Below are 7,900 nucleotides of genomic sequence, written 5' to 3' on the forward strand. Positions count from 1 at the left end.
GTGCAGGGTCCCACCTTGGCGAGTGCAGGGTCCCACCTTGGCGAGTGCAGGGTCCCACCTTGGCGAGTGCAGGGTCCCATCTTGGCGAGTGCCCAGTCCCACCTTTGAGAGTGCCCAGTCCCACCTTTGAGAGTGCAGGTTCCCACCTTTGAGAGTGCAGGTTCCCACCTTTGAGAGTGCAGGGTCCCACCTTTGAGAGTGCAGGGTCCCACCTTTGAGAGTGCAGGGTCCCACCTTTGAGAGTGCAGGGTCCCACCTTTGAGAGTGCAGGGTCCCACCTTTGAGAGTGCAGGGTCCCACCTTTGAGAGTGCAGGGTCCCACCTTTGAGAGTGCAGGGTCCCAACTTGGCGAGTGCAGGGTCCCACCTTGGCGAGTGCAGGGTCCCACCTTTGAGAGTGCCCAGTCCCACCTTGGAGAGTGCAGGGTCCCATGTTTGATAGTGCACCGTCCCACCTTGGCGAGTGCAGGGTCCCACCATTGAGAGTGCAGGGTCCCACCTTTGAGAGTGCACCGTCCCACCTTGGCGAGTGCAGGGTCCCACCTTTGAGAGTGCAGGGTCCCACCTTTGAGAGTGCCAAGTCGCACCTTGGAGAGTGCAGGGTCCCATGTTTGATAGTGCACTGTCCCACCTTTGAGAGTGCAGGGTCCCACCTTTGAGAGTGCAGGGTCCCACCTTTGAGAGTGCAGGGTCCCAACTTGGTGAGTGCAGGGTCCCAACTTGGTGAGTGCAGGGTCCCACCTTGGTGAGTGCAGGGTCCCACCTTGGCGAGTGCAGGGTCCCACCTTGGCGAGTGCAGGGTCCCACCTTGGCGAGTGCAGGGTCCCACCTTTGAGAGTGCAGGATCCCATGTTTGATAGTGCACCGTCCCACATTGGCGAGTGCACGGTTCCACCTTTGAGTGTGCAGGGTCCCACCTTTGATTGTGCAGGGTCCCACCTTTGATAGATCAGGGTCCCACCTTTGATAGTGCAGGGTCCCATGTTTGATAGTGCACCGTCCCACCTTTGAGAGTGCAGGGTCCCACCTTGGCCAGTGCAGGGTCCCGCCTTGGCCAGTGCAGGGTCCCGCCTTTTAGAGTGCAGGGTCCCACCTTTGAGAGTGCCCGGTCCCACCTTGGAGAGTTCAGGGTCCCATGTTTGATAGTGCACAGTCTCACCTTGGCGAGTGCAGGGTCCCACTTTTGAGAGTGCAGGGCCCCAGCTTTGAGAGTGCCCAGTCCCACCTTGGAGAGTGCAGGGTCCCATGTTTGATAGTGCACTGTCCCACCTTTGAGAGTGCAGGGTCCCAACTTGGTGAGTGCAGGGTCCCAACTTGGTGAGTGCAGGGTCACACCTTGGTGAGTGCAGGGTCACACCTTGGTGAGTGCAGGGTCACACCTTGGTGAGTGCAGGGTCCCACCCTGGCGAGTGCAGGGTCCCACCTTGGCGAGTGCAGGGTCCCACCTTGGCGAGTGCAGGGTCCCACCTTTGAGAGTGCAGGGTCCCATGTTTGATAGATCAGGGTCTCACCTTTGATAGTGCAGAGTCCCATGTTTGATAGTGCACCGTCCCACCTTGGCGAGTGCAGGGACCCACCTTTGAGTGTGCAGGGTCCCACCTTTGATTGTGCAGGGTCCCACCTTTGATAGATCAGGGTCTCACCTTTGATAGTGCAGAGTCCCATGTTTGATAGTGCACCGTCCCACCTTGGCGAGTGCAGGGACCCACCTTTGAGAGTGCAGGGTCCCACCTTTGAGAGTGCAGGGTCCCACCTTGGCCAGTGCAGGGTCCCACCTTGGCAAGTGCAGGGTCCCACCTTGGCAAGTGCACGGTCCCACCTTGGCGAGTGCAGGGTCCCACCTTGGCGAGTGCAGGGTCCCACCTTGGCGAGTGCAGGGTCCCACCTTTGAGAGTGCCTGGTCCCACCTTGGAGAGTTCAGGGTCCCATGTTTGATAGTGCACAGTCTCACCTTCGCGAGTGCAGGGTCCCACTTTTGAGGGTGCAGGGCCCCAGCTTTGAGAGTGCCCAGTCCCACCTTGGCGAGTGCAGGGTCCCACCTTTGAGAGTGCACCGTCCCACCTTGGCGAGTGCAGGGTCCCACCTTTGAGAGTGCACCGTCCCACCTTTGAGAGTGCAGGGTCCCACCTTTGAGAGTGCACCATCCCATCTTGGTGAGTGCACCGTCCCACCTTTGAGAGTGCCCAGTCCCACCTTGGAGAGTGCAGGGTTCCATGTTTGATAGTGCACCGCCCCACCTTGGTGAGTGCAGGATCCCACCTTTGAGATTGCAGGATCCCACCTTGGTGAGTGCAACGTCCCACCTTTGATAGTGCACCGTCCCACCTTGGCGAGTGCAGGGTCCCACCTTTGAGAGTGCCCAGTCCCACCTTGGAGAGTGCAGGGTTCCATGTTTGATAGTGCACCGCCCCACCTTGGTGAGTGCAGGATCCCACCTTTGAGATTGCAGGATCCCACCTTGGTGAGTGCAACGTCCCACCTTTGATAGTGCACCGTCCCACCTTGGCGAGTGCAGGGTCCCACCTTTGAGAGTGCCCAGTCCCACCTTGGAGAGTGCAGGGTTCCATGTTTGATAGTGCACCGCCCCACCTTGGTGAGTGCAGGATCCCACCTTTGAGATTGCAGGGTCTCACCTTGGTGAGTGCAAGGTCCCACCTTTGATAGTGCACCGTCCCACCTTGGAGAGTGCTGGGTCCCACCTTTAAAAGTGCAGGGTCCCATGTTTGATGGTGCACCGTCCCACCTTGGCGAGTTAAGGGTCCCACCTTGGCGAGTGCAGAGTGCCACCTTGGCGAGTGCAGAGTGCCACCTTGGCGAGTGCAGAGTGCCACCTTGGCGAGTGCAGGGTCCCACCTTGGCGAGTGTAGGGTCCCACCTTGGCGAATGCAGGGTCCCACCTTGGCGAGTGCAGGGTCCCACCTTTGAGAGTGCAGGGTCGCACCTTTGAGAGTGCACTGTTCCTCTTGCTGAAGTCCTTTGAAGTAACATTTGAATATTTGGAGTTTGCCTCTAGATAAGTCTGTTCCTTTCCCCTGTCAGCAACGCGTACATATAAAATTACTGAAAAATAAATGCCCCCTTCCTAAAAAGGTTTTTTTTCATTGCTTTTTCCATTTCCAATGACCTGGGAAACAGGAAGCACATTTAGATAAGATTCACAGCAGAGGTCTGAAATTGAAGGCTCCCTTCTGTTTTTTCCTAGCTGAGATATGAGCCATTTCCTCCCAGGGGGGCATTTGTCTCCTAGCTGCCAGGAGCCAGCCTGTTTCCTCCTCTGGGGTCCTGGCAGACTGTGAACTGGTGGGACTGAGGCAGATATCTGAAGGGGGAGTCCTTTAAAGCGGGGTCTCATGAAGGGCCAGGAAAAGGGGTGGCAGTTGGTCTCAGCCTCCAGATGAAGACACCGCAGGCTCTGGAAGAAGAATCTACAGGAGCACTTAAGTGATCCACACCACGGTGGGGAGCCGAGATGGACCTCTGGACAGTGTCTGCACTATACTCACAACAGTGTATCCTGACCCCAAATTGGCTCACAAGCCTTCTCAGCTACTTAGATGGCGTATTCCGCAGTGGCGGGAAGGAAATGATTCCTTTGAGTATTTAACCCTCTCACACTCTATTGGTGTCACGCTTCATCATCGGGTTCACCCTGACTCCTAACGGCCAGGGTGGGCTAGACCATATTTCAGGGAGCTCTTAGGAAATGTAGGCCAGGGGGACTTAAAGATAAAAATCCTACTGCACCGCCAGGTATTCCTTAATTGGTGGTGATGTAGTGGATATTAAAAATAGAAAATGGGTCTTTATTGGAAGTTATGGTCCTAAGACCCTAAGAGACTGCCAACATGTTTCAGCCCAAAAGTGGTTGGACAAAATTGGTCCTGGGCTTTCGTCAGGGCAAAAAAGAGATTCCCTCCCTAGTTTGGATCAAAAAGCAATGTTAGCTAACCTATGTATTGGTTTTGAAGTTGCAGAAAGCTGCAACCTTTGTGAAAATGATATACAGTGAAAACAATCGCAATTGGGAGAATACTTATCTCCCTTCTTCCTGTTACGAAAAATTCTGCCTGTAAGGAGAGAAGAAGAAAAAGGACAAACAAATACATATTGTATTCCAAGAGCATCTTTTTTGGAAGTGCATATATGTCCATCATGCATGGGTGCATACATCCTTATCATGCATGGTCTGCGCTCATGTGATCACAAACACTAGAGCCTAAATGAATCCAGTAATTCAAGGCTGCCAGTACGGCAGCGTGCATAGTAGCCATGCCGTACAATTTGTACTCAGTGTGAAAACCGCCTATTCCAGATGTACTCACTAGCCACGGCAGCCATGTTCTGGCTACTGCTGGTGGATAGATATATATATATATATATATATATATCATCTGACTACAGACAGCTTTTGCTGTCTGTTCCAAGCTCTCATGTCATCAATACAGGGCCATAGCATTTCACTGATGGTTACACTGTGCAAGTCAGACGTGTTGACTTTGCCAATGGTTGTTCACGATAGCTGTGCATTGTATTGGGTTATTATTTCAGACTATCCCCATATTAGAGGGCATTGTGAGCGTGAGGAGACATATCTGTCTTTGGTACTTCAATTGTAAAAATGGGTTCAGTGGCCCTGCAGGTTTCCTGAGGCGCCTACAGTGGGCGCCACTGAACGCCGGGGTTGCCGCATACCGAAGGCGGCCCAGTCTAGATTTCACCGTACGCCTTTTTGACAAGTCGTATTGCAGGGTTTGCAGTGTTACAGTCAGCCTACAGGGGTAGGCCTGAAGCCATGCTTGCACTGCCACTGTAGTGGTTGGCACAGTCGGTGCTGCAGTCCGCTGGTGGCATTTAACTTACACTCTGTACCATATACTAGGGACTTTTAGGCTAGTCTAAACTGCCAGTTAGAAATAAGTCAATTAATAATAATAATCCACATTTGTAAAGCACGAACAATCCCCCGTAAGGGTCTCTAGGCGCTGGGGGCCGTCGGGAAGATTAAGCAAGCTACAGCCCAGAATCACATGGTGCGGGGCTAATCTGCCACCGGCGATCGAACCGTGATCCCCAGCCCTGGCCGCGGCGCCACACCTCTTCCTGTCTTCACTCTTCAGTCATGTTTAAAGGGTGAGCTTAAACACGTTTACTCCTGTTTAGCAGGTGTAAAGTACTCAGAGTTTTAAAGCCAGCAAAAATATAGGGTCAGGTAAAGGTGGAATATCCGGAGTGAAGGGCTCCTTTGGGGTTTGCGGTCCTCTGAAGGGCAGAGTGGCCCCTGATGGGGTTAGGGGCCCTCTGAAGGGCAGAGTGACCCCTGAGGGGTTTGCGGCCTCTGAAGGGCAGAGTGGCCCCTAAGGGGGTTAGGGGCCATCTGAAGGGCAGAGTGGCCCCTGAAGGGTTACGGGCCGTCTGAAGGGTAGAGTGTTCCCTGGGGGGTTTGCGGCCCTCTGAAGGGCAGAGTGGCCCCTAAGTGGGTTAGGGGCCATCTGAAGGGCAGAGTGGCCCCTGAGGGGGTTAGGGGCCCTCTGAAGGGCAGAGTGGGGCCCCTGAGGGTTTGCGGCCCTCTGAAGGGCAGAGTGGGCCCTAAGGGGGTTAGGGGGCCATCTGAAGGGCAGAGTGGCCCCTGAAGGGTTACGGGCCGTCTGAAGGGTAGAGTGTTCCCTGGGGGGTTTGCGGCCCTCTGAAGGGCAGAGTGGCCCCTAAGTGGGTTAGGGGCCATCTGAAGGGCAGAGTGGCCCCTGAGGGGGTTAGGGGCCCTCTGAAGGGCAGAGTGGGGCCCCTGAGGGTTTGCGGCCCTCTGAAGGGCAGAGTGGGCCCTAAGGGGGTTAGGGGCCATCTGAAGGGCAGAGTGGCCCCTGAAGGGTTACGGGCCATCTGAAGGGCAGAGTGGCCGCTGAAGGGATTAGGGGTGCTCTGAAGGGCAGAGTGGCCCCTAAGGGGGTTAGGGGTCATCTGAAGGGCAGAGTGGCCCCGAAGGCTTACGGGCCGTCTGAAGGGCAGAGTGTTCCCTGAGGGATTTGCGGCCCTCTGAAGGGCAGAGTGGCCCCTGAAGGGTTACGGGCCATCTGAAGGGCAGAGTGGCCCCTGAAGGGATTAGGGGCGCTCTGAAGGGCAGAGTGACCCCTGAGGGGTTTGCGGCCCTCTGAAGGGCAGAGTGGCCCCTAAGGGGGTTAGGGGCCATCTGAAGGGCAGAGTGGCCTCTGAAGGGTTACGGGCTGTCTGAAGGGCAGAGTGTTCCCTGAGGGGTTTGCGGCCCTCTGAAGGGCAGAGTGGCCCCTAAGGAGGTTAGGGGCCATCTGAAGGGCAGAGTGTCCCCTGAGGGGGTTACGGGCCTTCTGAAGGGCAGAGAGGCCCCTGAGGGGTTTGCGGCCCTCTGAAGGGCAGAGAGGGCACTGAAGGGTTGGTGTGCCCTTGTTCTTCAGATACCTGCCTTTCGCCCCTGGGTGTTGCACCCCTCTGTGGGATCCAGCAGCGCTTCGATACCAGAGGGTTAAGCGCTATATACAAATAAGAAAATACAGCAGTCGTCGACGCGCGCCCCGCGAGGGGCCCGAGCACCAGACGCTCTTACGCAGCGCCGCTGTCGCAGGAAAGGCACATTTAACGTCAGGACGAACAATGCTGTTTTTTGTTTCCTTCTTAAAGAAATTGATGTGAAATTTCCGGCTACCGTCTCACGAGGGCTGAAAAATAAAACATTTAACACCTGACCTTGGCGTCCAGCCGGGAGCTTCTGTAAACTTGGCACGAGCACCGCTGTCCGCGGGAGCACGCACTTCTGCTCTGTGTATACCCGTATATTCATTTATTTTTGTATAGATTTTAATAGCGCTGTTTACGGGAACGGGCAGGGCCCTGGCAGCGCCTGCATGTCCGGACAGGACACTATTTACGTAAAGCGCCTCTCGCCCCAGAGATCGGATGCGATGGGCGCGAGTTTACACAACTGGGGAATTGTTTTTGTAAGATAACAATATATCCGAAGGCTGGAGAGGGCCTGGCCAGGACACAGTGGCGGCCAGCGAATCTGCTAATGTTAGAAACAGTATTTACCCTTATGGTTGGAGTAAAATATATATATATATAGATATATATATCCAAGCCTCAAAGTTCAGACCGAGGGATGCAACTGGGCTTTTCTTATTCTGAATGAAAGTGAAACGCTTTGGGCACAAAATACTAAAGTGGTTTTAATTAATGGTAGAGATTTCCCCCTTAGATTGGAAAAGATTCTTGATTTTTTTTTAGAATTCCCATAAATTGCTGTACATTTACGTGTGCGCTTCTATCGCCTAGTTCACTCACGTAGACTGCTTGAAAGTGTACTTAAAGCAGGTTGGTGGATTTGCTTTTCAAACGTATTCTTTTTTTCTCCATCAAGAAAATTATGTTTCCATTGGTAGGAACGCCTTTCCCTGTATCCCCGTGAAATTTGGAGGCGTCCGCCTCTCTGTTTGTCCTAGAATGAGACATATTCGAGTTTTTTGGGGAGTATGTTTACTTGTGTGTCCGCGGTGGGCCTGGCTATGGGAAAGGGGGGGGGGGGGTGCGTGTGGAGCGGTACAGGTGCGAACGAAGATCGCGCCTTCATCTCCTCGGCATCCCTCATGTGAGGCTCATCACTGCCCAGTGGACTCGTGACCACTTGTGCTCTGTCATTCTTCTAGGGCGCTTTCTCGGGGGGGGGGGGGGGGGGGGGGGTCCAGAATGTTCCGTAGACCATAGAGAGGTATCAGTGACAGCTACAGACCATCGCTCCCTTGGAGGTCTTTCCTGCAGGCCCCTTAGATAGCCGCTTCCAAAATGGGAATTGCCTCTGGCTTAGCAACTTTGCAAATCAATACTGCTAGGTTTCCCAATTTAAAAAAAACAGATTTTACAGTAGCTTTATTCTCCAA

This window comes from Triturus cristatus, chromosome 12 (genome assembly GCF_964204655.1).
Source record: "Triturus cristatus chromosome 12, aTriCri1.1, whole genome shotgun sequence".
Classification (NCBI taxonomy): Eukaryota; Metazoa; Chordata; class Amphibia; order Caudata; family Salamandridae; genus Triturus; species Triturus cristatus.